Consider the following 16,054-nt stretch of genomic DNA (forward strand, 5'->3'; position numbering starts at 1 on the left):
TAAGGTTCCATAGAATTCTCCGTGAATTAGCAGATGTAATTTGACAATCATAAATCACCTCAAGCCCCAAAAGCAGGGCACAGAACTGTCTTTTTCAGTGGAAATATGTTTTAGACTCAAGCAATTGTGTCAAAACAAAGCTAAAAAATCCTTACCAACTGCTCCAAACTTCAGGACAAATCCTGAACCTGAGGCTTTATTTTGAAGGTTAGTTGAACTGGAATTGAATGAGGACAAGCTCAGTCTCAGCTGGCCTCAAACTGGAACTCCGAATCTTTTGCTGGTATGACTTCCTCCATGGAAATGAGACAGATGCATCTCAAGTTATTTTGTCAGCAGCACCTCAAGCTGGAGATGCTGTGGTTAGTGGGAAGGCTGGAAACTGATTTATGTTTAGAGGGAGGATACAGAAAATTAAAACTTCTATAGAACAAGAGTAGATGGGACCATTTTTACATGTAGCAAATGGGAAGGCTGACAAGCAATATGAGGTAAACTTGTTTGGCAGTGGTGTGAGGAGAGTGTATGAGGTGATTGAGACTAAGCTGCACCCAAATGGATTTCCAAACTACAGCTATGACCCTCCAGATCCTGCTGCTTAGCCAAGAGCTGAGAACACTTTATCCAATAACACTGGCTTATTTAGCAGTCTCACAATGCGATGCATTTAGCATTTTATTACATAATTACATATCACAATATGCAATATATTGCAATATGTGATACTGCATATTACATGGGGTGCAGTTATCCTGTGCAGTGAACAATTCATCCAAGTATCAAGAGCATGTGGTTAAGTGCATATAGTTTCCATGTGAAATATAAACTCATCTAAAAACAAATCAGCCATAAAATCAGCATGGCATATTAAGTGGAAAATAGGTTTGACAGACAAGGTCAATAAAATTTTTACCTGTTAATCACCCAGAATAAAACAAATAATGTTGTTTAATTCTGTACAATCAAAGAAAGAATCAGAAAATGAAAGGAGTAATCTGAAAATCAATTAGCATCTTGGCTGAAAGCACTAATAAACACAGATTTTCTTTCTGAATCATAAAAGCCATGAAGGAGAAACATTTCACCTGATGTCCACAAAGCTGTCTAGACATGAAATGCAATATTGCTGCTAGTAAATGCATATAGCCCTTAATCAAACTACTGCAGGTAGAAACCTGCAATTTTATAAGAAAACATCAAATAAAATTACAGTGCAGTTTATCAACAGACATTCTCTGTGTATCTCTGATTATATTTATTGTGGGTTTATTCTGCTGAGATGAATCCCACTAATAGTATTCGAGGAAATATCTATTTGCTTGATTTGTGATAGGAGTTATTTTTATTCACATTTCAGCTTCCCAATTGCAGATGAAACTTTATTTGATGAAACTTTATTCAATGAAACCTATTAAAAGCACAGAAAGAGCCCTCTTCCCCTGCCTGGTGGCACATTCTGGCTCTGTCTCACCCACAGGGTGATGTACAGCACAGGCACACACAGACAGGGTGCTGTGTGCTGGTGGATTTGGTGGCTTCTATGTATCAGAGACAAGGTATTTTACACCTGTGCTTTCAACGGCAGACCAGCTTTCTAGAAAGCAAGGTGGTAGCAAACTGTGCTCTGAGCCAGGTTGCACAAGGTTTCATGTGAACAGGATAGAAGGCTGTGCCAGGTCTACAGCTGCAGGTTGGTTTATCCGTCTTTATGGTAGGTTCTTAGGAGAGGACATATGTTTATTAGACCCCTGGCTGAGCTACACATAGTAGTCTCTGGAAAATATGATGCCATTATTCTTAAAAGACCCAAACAAAATGAAACTAACTGAACTGCAGTTTATTTGGCTTCTTCTGGTGTCACTTCACAGTGTGTAGAACAAGGTAAAAAAAGAGGCAGTTGCAGAGAGCTCATGGCCCACTCTCATCTCTGGCAACCCCCCAAGCATGTTCAAGGGTACTAATGGGTGGAAATTGTGTTTCCTGATGCCTTAATGAAGAGTTCTTGTGGCTAAGGTGGCATTTCCAAGGGGGATTGGTAACACGGCCCTTAAAACCATCCCTGCATTTGTACTTCTTCAAGCTTAGCCTTAGCCTTAGCCACAGCCCACCCTTGGCTTGAGAGCGTGAGGCTGCCCTGAGCAGAGGTGGCACATCCAGCTCTTGAGACAGACCTAGTTCAGGCTGCTAAAGTGTGACATGTTTATAGTCCAGGGGAGATTTATGATGATGTGTTTGTAATTTATGAGGTTTTTTCCTTTCTTTTCCTCTCCCTCTCTCCCCCTCTCCCACCCTCCCACCTTCTGTCACTGGCTACATTTTAAATCATTGATGTGATGCTTAGTCATTCTTGTGCCAGGATATAAATCACTCACCTACCAACAGCTATTCATGTGTCTGCAGCAAAGTGCTTTCTGTGTGGTAATTTGAAAGGCAATGAGGGAAAACTGGTAGAGATCAATAATGCACGATTTTTGGGGTGTTTAGCACAGAAAATGGAATGAAGGATATTCTTTGAGGAAAAAACATCTGTTACAGCCCATTACAAATAGAAGAACTGGGATTTAAGGGTGAGTCTGGCACGTGACAGTGTTATTGTCCTAACTAAAGAAAGAATATGTGTTTACAAGGAATACATGAATGCTTGATGAGGCATGGATGGCACCATAAAATATCAGTTGCTTCATGTATTTATGGGGTGAACAGTGACTTTTCTACATTTTGTAGGAAAATCTGTCTTGCATTTAAAACCTTGTGATGAGGATTTTTATGGCCACAAACACCAATGACATTGACGAAGACACAGATAGAGGCTGCAGAGCCTATAAGGAAATATGTTCTCTATAAGAAAAAATGTTCTTATTGCTGTGCTGTGCTGTGGTGAGCAGACACAAACTCGGCCTTCCTAGGAGAATGAAGCAGAACATCAGCACTCTCTCCTGTGCTGCAATGATCCTTTCTGTCTCTGAACCTTGCCATTTGTCCCCTTGCAGCCCAGGCATGATGGCCCTACTGTCACCACAGTTGCCCTGGTTAAAACCAACCAAAATCTTCCTGGTTCCCTTCCACAAGAGGTGCCCCTGAGATGCCTCCTTGGAGCACTATGGGAAAAGGTAGTGTGGTTTATGAGATGCTTTTAGAAGAAACAGCCCACATTCAGAACATCTATGTTAAGGTTATTTCTGCTTTTAGAGTATAATGTTTTTTAGTCTTTGAAAAGACCTAAGGGGAAAATTTCTTACTTGTGACAACATTTCTTAAACAGTCCGTAAGGGAACACCAGATTGCATCTCCACCTGACCGGCAAAGAGAAGCTCTTTATGAAATTACTTTTACTCTTTCTGGGTTTTGGAGGTGCAGGACTGTGAAGGTGATTGCAGTAGAAGTTGGATTTTTAAAAAAATAATTTTGGATGGTTTATGCTGTGCAACCCCTCAGCTTTTTGCTTCCACAACACTCTAACAGTGGAGTGCCCTGCATTTGCTTTTTTTTAGGGTGGAAGTAAAGTTTATTATTGTAACCCTTTTCTTACTCTAAGAAATGTGTCCCCTAAGCTGGCATGGCATGTAGTTTCTAGAATACTGTTGAATAAGGGATGCAAAATATTTCACTTGACACTTCATATTGCCCCTGATTGCCAGCTTGAAAATTGCAATAGCAGTGACAAAAGCTGAAAGACCCGTTCTGCTGGTCTGATTCATAGGAAAACAATATATTTCTGTTCAAGCTGTCACAGCAAAATCCTCTTGAAATGTTACTCAACATGACTGGATTGCAGAGTCAGGTCCTCTTTGAATAAAAGTCTTTAACTTTCAGAAGAACTCAAGCAGTATGGTTTCATCATTTTAGCAAAAAAAGGTGCCAATGGAGAAAAGATTAATTTTCCTGTCTCTTGTTGAATCCTTGAAGACTTTTATATGATTCAGTATGTTTTATGAGCTGTGTTTCCAAGGATGCTGGCAGAAAACAGGGTAATCGCTCTTTCACCATCATGTCAGCCTTATTTTAACTGGCCTCTCTGGACTTTTGGGAAAACGAGGAGCAATAGGAGCCATCAGCCAACTCAGTTTGTATATTCCTCTGTCTGGTACCTGACCTCACCAGCCCACCTGCTTTATTCACTTTACAGCACACATGAGCCCCATCAAATCATTCAGGGAGGGAGGAGCAGGGCAAAGCATGGAATAACTTTGTCCTCTGAGTGGAGGAGGCAGGACTGGCTGCTCAGCCAGCACAACTAGCCATTTTCAAATCAGCAGCTTGCTGTGTTTTCTGCTGGTGGCTGGCTGGATTGTAAGCTGGCAGTAAAACCCTGCCCTTCCCCTCCTTCTTCTCCTATACCTGCTTAATTTTATGTATTTTTACAGGATGGTGAGATAAAATATATGATAATTTTTTAGGTTGTCCAAGCCATGTTCTGCTGTCCAGCTCATCCCACAGGAATGCTGCATATGTATACTCTGCATATATGTATCCTGTGTTCTCTAAAAGTGATGCAGATGCACAAATATAAATCTCCAGTGCCCTCCTAAATGCCTGATGCAGTCAAGCTGTCCCCAAGTGAGTTGATAGAAGGGAGCTTAAAAGCTCACTTTTCCTTTTCCATTCCCTTCCAGAGTAGTTCCTGGGTTATCCTTCCCTCTGTGTTCAAACACTTTACATCAAAATAATTTTATCATTGATCAACCAAATATACATCCTGAGACTTAAATGCTGCTGTTTGGGTCAGCCTAGAAATCTCTCCTTCCGTCTCTAATCACAACCTGTGATGGATGCTGGGGGAAAGGGTGACAGGATAAGGATGTGAACAGAGTGACCTTGAATTTGCTATACTCTTCAGCTCACAGAAATCAGCTGCTTTGGGGCTTTGGAGATGAGAGTTGCATGCAGATAATTATCCAGAGGTGTCACCTATCTGATGTACACTCAGTCAATCCCTCTCTAAACCCTTTTTCCTGTGGTGTCTCTTACCAAGGCTGTCACTGAATGCCAGGATGTTGCTCTATGCTGCATATGAAAGCATTTCCTTCTGCTTGCTTTTAAAATTGCTCTGGATAAATGCACTGGGAGCTCTTCAGATCTTATTTTATGAGAAATAATAAGTCTCATGACTTATCTAATCTGTTCCATAGTACTTAGGACTTTGCAAACCTTTGTCATATGCTTCACATAGCCTACTGGGATGAGCCTTTATATGGAAGCTGCTTCATTCTCCGATGATCCCCATTGTGCCTCTCTCCACCCTTCATAGCCCTGTTAGACTGCTTTGGAAATGGAGCAACAAGAGTGATTGCACTATAAAATTACACAGTGACATAATGATGGTTTTCTGTTCTCTTTTTGACTACTGTGGATCATTGCAATGCAGACTACAAATTTGAGCAGACTTGCCTAGTACCAGGTATCCAGCCAAACAGGCTTCAATGACTTTAGTTTTCTGGTAACTACTTAAGTGATGCTGGCTTTTCCATACAGAATGGAACCTGATTTTTTTCAGGTTCTTTAGCTTATACCTAAAATATAGCCCCGAGAAATGAAAGAAGTAAAAATGCTTAGGTATTGTGATCTTTAGTTTTCTGATGGAGCTTGAATTTGCAGCCTGAATGAGCTGTACTATGTTAAATTTTATATCTTCAGCTGTTCCAGAACTAAATATGACTCATTCCAGACCTCAGGAAAGAGTAATTCTATAGAGTAAAGCCCACATTTGAAGGGGGAGATGGAAAACTTATTCTTAAACCATTTGTTGAAAGCCGAGTAGAGTTTGAAACATTAAGAGGCAATCCCAGGGAAGATGGATTAGTGACCAGAATTCAAGAAAAGCAGTCAGATGTGAATAATAGATTGCATTTGTTCAGGGCCCTGTGGTTTCTCATATGGGCACTTACGCGGTACAATATAAAACTATATATATGAGGTATAATTTCCAGACCTTTTTTTCTTTACTTTCTGTATCTGTCTTACAGGCAGAATGATGTGACGTGTTTTGTCCGCCTGAGGAGATCCATATAGCGCAGCACAGCTCCCAGTGTCACGGACAATTTGTAGTGTAGTATTTATAGCCAATATGCAAAATATTAACGCAACGGCCATCCACCCTGCCTGGGCCTGTGAGCACGAGAGCTGAGCCAGCAACCACACTGCCACTGACATCATACTCTGCTCTGCCTGGCAGTGTGGCAGAACAACGTTTTGCTTTTATACTGCTCATTGTCAGGAGCAACATCACGCAATGCTGCTGCCCTCAGGCTGGCGTGGGGACCAGGAGCCAGGAACCATAATCTTTGTGCCTGTGAATAACAAGGTGTCTGCCCATGGACTGACAAAGATCACATTCACAAAATATGTTTTTACTTCCTTTCCCATGCCACCGAGGATTAAGGAGAAGTCTTGCTGGCTGTATGTGATCCAGTTGTTTCAGGTGGTTGGATTCTGGGCTTTTGCTGCTCAGGGAGAGTATTAGGCAGCAGGTCTGCACCTGGGATGTCTGCTTTTGAGATCCAGTGATAAGACACCATCCCAAATCTAGAGAGCTTGAAAATAATACAGGGTTTGAAAACTGAATGAAATGCAACAGCAATTCAGACAAATTTTAAAAAACATTGCAGATTTTTTTTTCCTGTGGAAATTATTGGCACTTTCAAGATACAGTTTTGATTGTTTATTTTAATAATTTTAAGTTATTTTAATGAAAAATGTATGCTTCCTCATGGAAAACATGCTAATTTATTTTAAAGAATCCTCTGTGCTTGAAATTCCTGAAGGTTTTTGTTAAGAGAAAGGTATTTTTCTAAGGATTTTTCCAAGCAGGTTGAAAACAATCCAACAACCGCTCCAATTTTCTGACCAGCACTAATCCATGCATTTGGAGGACACTGGTGGGTCCTTTGAGAACACTCCACATGTTTCTCCTGTTTGCTTCTATGTAGGATTAGGACTATTCAGTTTGACAGTATGTGAACTCCTCTTTCCTTGTAGTAGCTGTCATTTCTTTACATATCCTTGAAGTGAATTCAGGCAGAGACCATTTTAATGAAAATGTACTTGTAAATATAGAATAGCTAGAAAAAGTAACAATTTATTAGATTTTGTGCAGATTAGATCAACATATTAATACAAATCAGGAAACAGATTAGCTAGAGACATCTGCCAATGAGTGAGCCAGGACCTTGGGTGAAGGTGGTCTTGCCTTTTAGTCCAGCCATACACAAATTATATTCTAATACAAAAAAAGTGAGGGATTACAGGGTAGATCCCAAGGGTTCCATCAATAGGTATGAATAGACATTCTTTCTGAATTTCAACTGTTCCAACACAAGGACTGATGGAAAATTCTGCAGACCATATTTATTCTGTGCTTCTGGAGATATTTCTGTTTACCTTGGATGAAGATAGACCCCTGTGATTTCTGTGGCTGTGCTGCTATCATGCTCATCACTGAAATCTCTTAGTAAGATTTTGATAATTCACTTAAAGTAACATACTATTATGGCTGTTCTGTTTCTCTCTGTTCCCCTTACCTCTAGACAGGACTTAAGTATGTCAGATAAAAAGTTGTAAAGATGACAAAAAAGGACGAAGTATTGAAAAAGAAAGAAAATTAGTTCAATTTTTCCAGTTTCTTTACTGAATGTTTATGTCTCTCGAATACACTGAAATATTAATAATGCCAAATGTCTTGCTGTGATAACTTGATTTGACATCTCTCTATATTTTGGCTCTGGCTGTGATCTGAAGCTCTGAACTCATAGATTAGTAAAATCCAGAGGTGGAGTGCATGTGGAGATAACATCTGTTTGCCACCAATGTAGTCTTTTAAAGAGTAATCCCTTATGCATGGAGCTGAGTGGGGCTGTATTTCATGGCATCTCTCGCTGTGATTGCTGATCATGGAGACATACCTCAAGCTAACTTTAAATGTCTCCTTTGGGTAGGGCTACCAGCAAAGCAGAAGAAATTTGGTGTTCGGCACAGGCTGAACCACCAGAAGGTTTTTCTCATTGGCTGCCTACATTTTGCTACCAGACAGAGCCAGTTTAAAAGAAGGGTACATGTTTAAAACAATGTCTGCATGTATTTCAGTTATGGTTTTGACCACTGCAAATGTGGATCGTGGCTAGCACAAAAGTCAACTAAAAAACTCTGTAAATAGAAAAATTGTCTTTATATATGCTCTTTTAGACTCATTATGTTACTATGTTGTTGAAAATGCCACTATTATTGTCTGCCTCCCACCAATGCGTTAAAGACCTGATTCTTCATTCCTTTGTACCTCTTAGTGGAGTTGCTCATTATACATTTTTTGTATCTGCTACAGCAGATAAGAACCAGGCATCAGCACTTTGGCATGTGGCTGTCAGAGGGTGTCTCAGGATGTCATCCTTTTCTAAGTGGTCTTAGCAAAATACCCATGAAGGAACTGAGCGGCTTTTGTTGGCAAATTTGTCCCATGTAGTTTTGCCAGTTGGAAAATAGCATTTTGTTTCTCTTCTTCCACACCCTCTCTCCCTGCCTGGTGCTTTTAATCTCAAGAATGATCTTTGACCAAAAATGTTTGCTGAGAAGTCAGGAAAACTTCGTGCCTTTTTACAGGCCTTGAGATAGTATTTCTTTAGCTTCTTACAGTGCTTCCTCTGGAATTGCTTGTTTCAGGGCTGCCTCTTTTCCACATTATCTTTGAGGGAAAACAAAGGGGCAACTTCCATCTTTGTGCCCTCTCAATGCTCTTCAACAGAAACTGGGATTGCTTTTCCAGCTGGCTAAGATTCCTCGGAAAGGAGCCCTGCCTCCCAGTATACTGACCCCTTCCCCAAGTATGCAACTATAACTTTATCTGAGAGCTCCTGACTTCTTCTATGGGTTAATTTAATTTTTAATTTTTTTTTTTTTTGGTGGGGGAGGATTCAAGTACTTTGGCCACATCTGCACAATTAAATTACATATGGCATTTGCTGTTCTAAGGCAGAGCGGCCATCTGACACAGAGAAAGGTTGGTGCATTTGTGTACAGGTGTACAGCAGTTATTCTTAGAATAAATACTTCTTGTGTTATGCCTGGGAATTGTCTGGGAGTACTTTAGCTGGCCTGGGCCAAACATGGACTTCTACATGGAATTCTCCAACAATTTACCTGTGGAGGTGATTAAGCTCAAGTGCCTAGGAATATTGCCTGGAGATGCTTAGTTCAGGCACAGCATCCAACTTCAGCCACATTTATCAACTGGTCAACCTTCTCATGTTATCAAGAACAGAACCTTCTACTCTTGAAAGCTAATAAGTTGCAAAGTGACAAGAAAATAATAACTTAGATGCATCCTCATCTGAGTGCAGCAAGGTCAGATGAAGAGTTTAGTATTTTCAGGCCTGTCAGGGCCATGGAAGATATGGGTTTGTGTGTTAATTTTCCCACTGTTTGGAAAAGTATAGGACAGTGAGTACTTGGTGATATGGTGTAGTTATGTCTCCTCTAGACTCAGTACTTGGTGAACAAATTTTTCTTGATGCTTGCTAAATCTAAAGCCTTTCTTCATTGAGAACCAATTGCTGCTGTAGATTTTTGCTCCACTGTGACCTTCTTCTCTTTCCCATATTTTTCCCCCTCACAAATGGCCTTGGAACTTCCCTCAACACCACACACCCCAGGCCCAGACTCTCCCACCAGACATAAAGAAATAATTTCTCTCCCACTGCAGGTGACATAGGACATCCTCACTTTTGCCAAGATGAGGCTTGGGTTTACAGCCCTAATCTCTTCTTTGCTGCTCTTGCTCTGGTTTATGATCTGTCTCATATTTTCCAGAACACACGCATGTGACATCTTTATAGTGTCAGCCAGCACAAGCCAATTTCCTTCCAGAAGAACTGGCACAGTACTTTTCTTGGAACCTGGCATCAATTTGATGGAAAAACTTAAGGAAATAACAATTAAAGTAGATCCGCAGTCAGATAGGACAACACAGTAACCCTTGACTGGTGGAGACAGGAAGAGGAAATAGCTTGATTGTGCAGCTGGGGCTCGTATTTTGCACAGGGAAAACTGTAGAAAACTGCAGTCCTTGTCTACAGCCTTACTAGTTCTGTATTTGCTTTACAGCTCAGTCAAACAAGCAGCATCCCTCTAGTTCCTTCACTCCCCCAGTGCCTACTGTTCTGCTTCCATTTAGCAAAAGTGACCTTCTCTGTCCTCATGTGTTGCACTTCCAACTCTTTTGGCTCTTTGTCCACAGCAAGCGCTAAATGAAATTAAAATAAAACAGAAGCATAAGCTAAACTGCACCCCATAGTATTACAGCCATGTGGCCTATAACCACAATAAAATACTACTGTGATAAATCTTTAAGTAGGGGTCAATAAAGCAATAATACTGTAGAGTGGAAACTGATAATTTAATGTAATGGCTGATTTATTACACCATTAACTTGTCCTTAGCGCTGTCTTAGGACAGTTTACTGAGTGCTTGTTACCTACTGAAATAAACTGTTTCCTGGTGGAAATACTTAAATAAGAGCCTATAAGTTATTGACAGGTATAAGATTGGTCCTTCAGTCTACCAGAAAATTAAAGTCTGTAGTGCAAAGCAAAACACATATAATTTGGCTATTTTCAGTCACTATGGTATCAAAGACAGCATGCAAATATGTGAAAGTAAATGCAATGAGTAAATAATAGCATGTAGTAACCGATATTTAAAAATTTCACGTTTGGGAGATTATTTTTGTTTACCTGCAGCAATTCAGTATCACTGGCAAAAACCTGGCAGACCATGCCTTTGGCCAGTAGAGATCTGTCATAGTACTCCTGTTTCTGATTGTGTGACTAGAAGGATGTTGCAGGAGCATAGAGGATGGCTATGTCAAAAGTGAGTACTTGAAATCTCTGTGAAAGCAGGTAATGATTGTGGTAGCAGGGGGCAGAGGCCTTGCAGCTGCCATCCAAGAATCCCATACTTTCCTGTGCATGGTCAGGAGGAGCCAGTCCCTGACTTTTGCCCACCCCAGCTAGAGAGCATCTCTTCACTCGTACCTAGCCTGTCTTTGTCACTGCAAATGAAGTGCTTCAAAATGTTCTTTGGCTGAAGAGGTGTGGGCTAGCCATAGTTTGGGCTGGATCTAGACCTCAGAGTAGATTATTCTGCATTGAGATGTGTTTACCAAGACAACTATTGGTTTTCTCCAGAGTGGAATGGTTTACTAAGCTCTGTCCAATAGAGACAGGATCCTAGTGTGAAGCAGTGGAGTGTCTGTAAGGATACAGCTTTAAGAACATCAGATGTGTTGGTGACAGTTTTCTGACACAGAAGCCAGCTGGCGTGGAATGGCCTTTGACCATACAACTAAACCTTTTAGCTTCCAAACCAGGTGTCAGCATTCAAACTGAGCATGGTTCCTGACTTGTGCTCAGGAGAGAACTATTTTGGGAGAGTGCTATTCTGTACTGGAACCATGCCAGGATCTGCTCCAACAGTACTGGGAGATGATGAATGCTATTGCCCTGAACCATTTCCTGACACGAATTAACTTATTTTATGCATGTAGTTTTAAAATCTTAGAGGTCTGAGACAAGTTATTTGGGAATAACTTCATGCTATTTTTATATCGCGATATAACATCGTGATATTACTATTTCGTGCTAGTGTAGCTCCACTGACTTCAGTGAGGTTATTTTAGATTCATGGGGGTGTGATCAAGATAAAAACGTTTCTTACATTTGGATTTTGGAAACGAAACATCCACTTTCTCCTGCTTAAAACTAAGTCTTCTAAAATGTAATGTGTGGATGAATATGACAGAGGAAACATCAGAAGGACCAAGAGAATAATTGTCTTGTGAGGGAGATATGTGGAGAGGGATAGGAAAGAGCAGAGATGTGTGGAGGAGGAAATAGTAATACTGGAAGTAGAAATAAACATAGAAAGAGTCAAGATCAAGCAGAAATAAAGCTAAGATTGATACAGCATAGACATTATCATAGGTGGCAGATAGGAGACCCGGAAATACAGAAATTATAATGGAGAGATAAAGTAAGTGAGCCTACAAGGCAGGGATGAGGAAAGGTAGGGTGCAAAGGAATGGGATGTATGCCCAGTTTGGAGCAGGCTCTTGAGACTTGTGAGTGGGGAGACAGAGGAGACATCTGGATCTAGCAAGGAGAATGGACAGGCTGAGATGCAGAGCTCAGAGAAAGACAGGAAACAGAATCTCTGCTGGATGCAAGGAAGTGTATGACACACTGGGCTTTAAAATGCTTATAAATCAGCATCAGGAACAACATACTGCCAACAAATGCAGGATGAGCAAAACAGAAACTGAAAACCTCACTATCATCCTGGGAAAAAACACATTTTTAAATGCTGCCTGCCTTCTACATGGAGCTGAATACATCTGAAAATATCCTCTAATTTGCATACAAATAGCTACATAAATTGGACTTGATCTTACTTGTGGTTGTAAACAGAGGGATGGGAACAGGAGGCAGCACAGCACAGAAAATATTATGCTGGACTCGGTTTGCAGCTCTGCTCCAGCCTCACTTTCTGACCTAATGGAGATGGGAATACCATATACTTGAGATATCTGAGTCTTTCTGAGATATTTAGAGTTGGACTGTCTTCCTCCATTTTGGATATTGAAAAGTTATACACCTAATATATATATAATTGTCTGAGACACTTACCTTAGGCTTGATTGATACTGAATGGAGGAAAATAAGTGGAAAGCCATTCTTTTGACCTATTACAAATGCCTGTCTTAGCAGAAGATGAATTGCCCTTGGGAGATGGGATCTATTAGCAGTCATAAAAAACCCATAGTGTAAGTACATTGGATTCAAATGTCCAAATGGTAGGCATCTGAATTACAGCAGATGACTCCAACCTAAATTGCCTCTTTTTCAGGAATTTGCTTGAAAATACTTATGGGCAATACTTAACAGTCTCTGTAAGTGTTTTGAAAGCCTCAAATGTGACATGTAAACATACATATTATTAGTAGAAAAAATAGCCTCAAGTTTCATGTTTTTAGCACTAGAAAGGTCAGATCTTGTGAAAACTAAAACATTGAAATCTCAATATTTCAAAATGTTTTTCTCACTCCTTTTCCCCTCCAACATTAGTCATTGAAAACAAAAATATTTATATGCTACTTCTATGCAGGCCAAGTGACACTGCATGCAGATGATGACGTTTTCTTCTAGAAATATTAAGTCTATTAGAAAGTAGCTTCTCTGACACTGTTATTTACAATCTCAAAGAGAAATAAAATCTAAATCTAAATGTAAATCTATACATATACAAATATGTATGTAAATAAATATTTTTAGCCATTTTTGGCTAAGTTTAAACCATTTGATTCCCTCTATATCTGATAGAGAGATCTCTCTGAAAAGGCAAGTCATTATATACTAAAATGGGCACCCAAGGCAGATGAGACAAATCCTTCTTTGTAAGTGCATCTTTTCCTTACTGACTACTGGGAGAACATGGTTCGGACTAGGGGATATTTACATGCCTAAAGTGAAGACAAACATCTCATGCATCATGATCTACTTGCAAAATCATTGCTGTCACTTTCAAAAGAACCCAGGATTACCAGTGTTACTCCTGCCTCCACAGCATCTTCTCCAGGATTTTAGAAGCAGTGAGACTACCAACATCACTGAATCACCTCCTGTGTTACAAGCAGTGATGATAAAAACATGTCTTCAGATGCCTTCTAAAACCCAGGCTCTGCACCTCCACATTGCTGCAGCACACTCCTTCTTTTGGGAGGCTGGTCTATACTATCTGTTTTATTTGGTATTAATTTTGTCAGTATTACTTGTTCCACCATGAGAAATGATCAGCAGATCTTTGCTGCTCCTTCCCAGTTCCTTTGTTGCTTGAGGTCCACATTGTGTACCTGTCCTCTTGGCAAACTGCACATCCCTTTGTGCTCTGGCTGTGCTTGACTGTCAGACTTGATGGATCTCCTTTGAAAGAACCTACAACCATAATTAGGCTTCCATTTTTTTTCTGATACTGATATTCATATTCATGTCTTGTCCTTTCTCTTCCTCTCTGCCTTTTGGCTGTATATCTCCTATCTTCTGTTTTGATGCTGAATTGCCTGCACATCAGTTCACATTCTTCTCCAGTTTCTGGTTCTCAAATATCTCTATTATCTCACATTGCTTTAGCTCAGAGCTAGTTTCTTTCATACTCATTGTCACCTCATTTTTTTGGCCAATTTATCATGTGTGTTCTCCAGGGTAGTGAACCTGCTCCTCAGCAGTATCTGTCTGTGTATCACAATGATTTTCCTGGTTTGTTATCATGCTCATGCTCCCATTTGTGGGTAACCATTTTCATGCAATTTATGCCTGTGCCTTTGTGTTCTCCTGTACTTTTCCTGTTTATCAAAGATAGATACCTCCACTAAAACAATCCTGAAAGCCTCAGTCCCTGGACAAATATCTGAATAATTTGTCAGTGCAGTGTTTGTGAGGAGCTCTCTGATGTCTGAGTAAACAGTTCCATAAAATACCATAACAATTTATCAAGTTATCTCCACTGAGGGGTAGTTGTTACACCCACCAGTTTCCAGGAGGTCCAGCCCTACCCATAACAATAAATAATTCCCTTGCTAGAACTCATCTGTTGTTATTCCGTTGTTAGAGCTGAGCTGAATCAAAGTCATGTGAAGTCAAAGCCTTTTAACTGTGCTCACCATTAAACTGTTGCAGGTGGTTAAATGTTTTTGCCCAGATAGTTTACAGACTTGAAATCAGCTAGCACAACTACAACCCTGTTCAGCTGGAGATACAGAGAGTGAGGCCATTTCCATGCCCTCGATGTTGACATCATAATGCACACAGATATTCATGTCCCCGGTCAAAAAACAGGAACAAACCAGAAAGCTCATGGAAAAAAACAAAGTTGAAAAAGAATCAGGGAGAATTACCAAAAAGAGGTGGGCAGGAATCACTCTTGCTATGCTCATTTGAGAGGGCTGGGTCTTTCATGCAGGTCCTCTCTGATGGGCAGGATGTTGTGCTGCCCCTTTCCCTGACAGCAGATCCTGACTCTGAGTATTGTCTTAGACTCATGAAGATTTCTTCTGATATTAGGGAGCCAGCAACACAACATTATTTGCTCACTTCATGAGATGGCTTCAGGTAGAGAGCTAAGGGAGTTCATACACAAGAGACTCAAGAACACACGTGCAAGCTTTTACAGAATTTCACAGGAAATTTGCCAAAAGGTTAGCTTTAGACTAGACTGTTTTTCCTTAACCTCCCAGCTGTGAGATAAAATCAAGTTTCTATGGTAGAAGCATATGTCTGAAAGCTGACATAGATCTGTAGCTCTAGCAGGGTGAGAGATTGGTAGGGAGAGTAAAGGAGCAGAGGGTGTTTGAGCTGAGAGGCAGAGGTACTCTGAGACCAGTCTTGACTGTGGCTTAGCCACTTTCTGTTTCTGAATTAAACATTCACAATTCTACTTGAAACCAGTGGCAAATTCAGGTCGAATTGAAAGAACAGCTCTGACAGAAGAAAGGCAAGCAAAGAAAGAAAAAAACACGAACCTCCCCCCCCCCAGAAAAAAAAAGTGTTGGCAATGTCAAAAAGATTAGTTTCAGCATTCTCCAAGCACAATGTTTCAATTTTTTTGAGCTGGATTCAAAAGGAGCATCTGCTGAAGTAATTCCATGTCTCATAATGTTCGTGATTAGGACACAAGCCCAACATGTTGAAGACCTCAAACTCCTACCTGGTTTTGAAAGGGAGTTTGAACATCTTCCTTCTAAGGAGACTTCTCCCACTGAACAACCAAGTACTGCTTCTTTAGTTATTTAACTACTATTATGAACTAATATTCTTCTATGAAGAAGGAGACTCCATAGGCTGGGAGTCTAGAGGAGGGAAACCTGATCTCAAGTCTTTCTTCCAAGTTGCATGACAAGAGGAAATTGGTCCCAGATGAGTGCTTTAATCAGCTTATTCTGGAGAGAGGTGACAAATGCTGCTGCATGCTTTTTGCGATGTTTTTAATGGCTCCAAGTGCTAGTTTTTCATGCATGCTT

Source organism: Lichenostomus cassidix, chromosome 1, assembly GCF_008360975.1.
Source record: "Lichenostomus cassidix isolate B80296 chromosome 1, HeHo_3.0, whole genome shotgun sequence".
Classification (NCBI taxonomy): Eukaryota; Metazoa; Chordata; class Aves; order Passeriformes; family Meliphagidae; genus Lichenostomus; species Lichenostomus cassidix.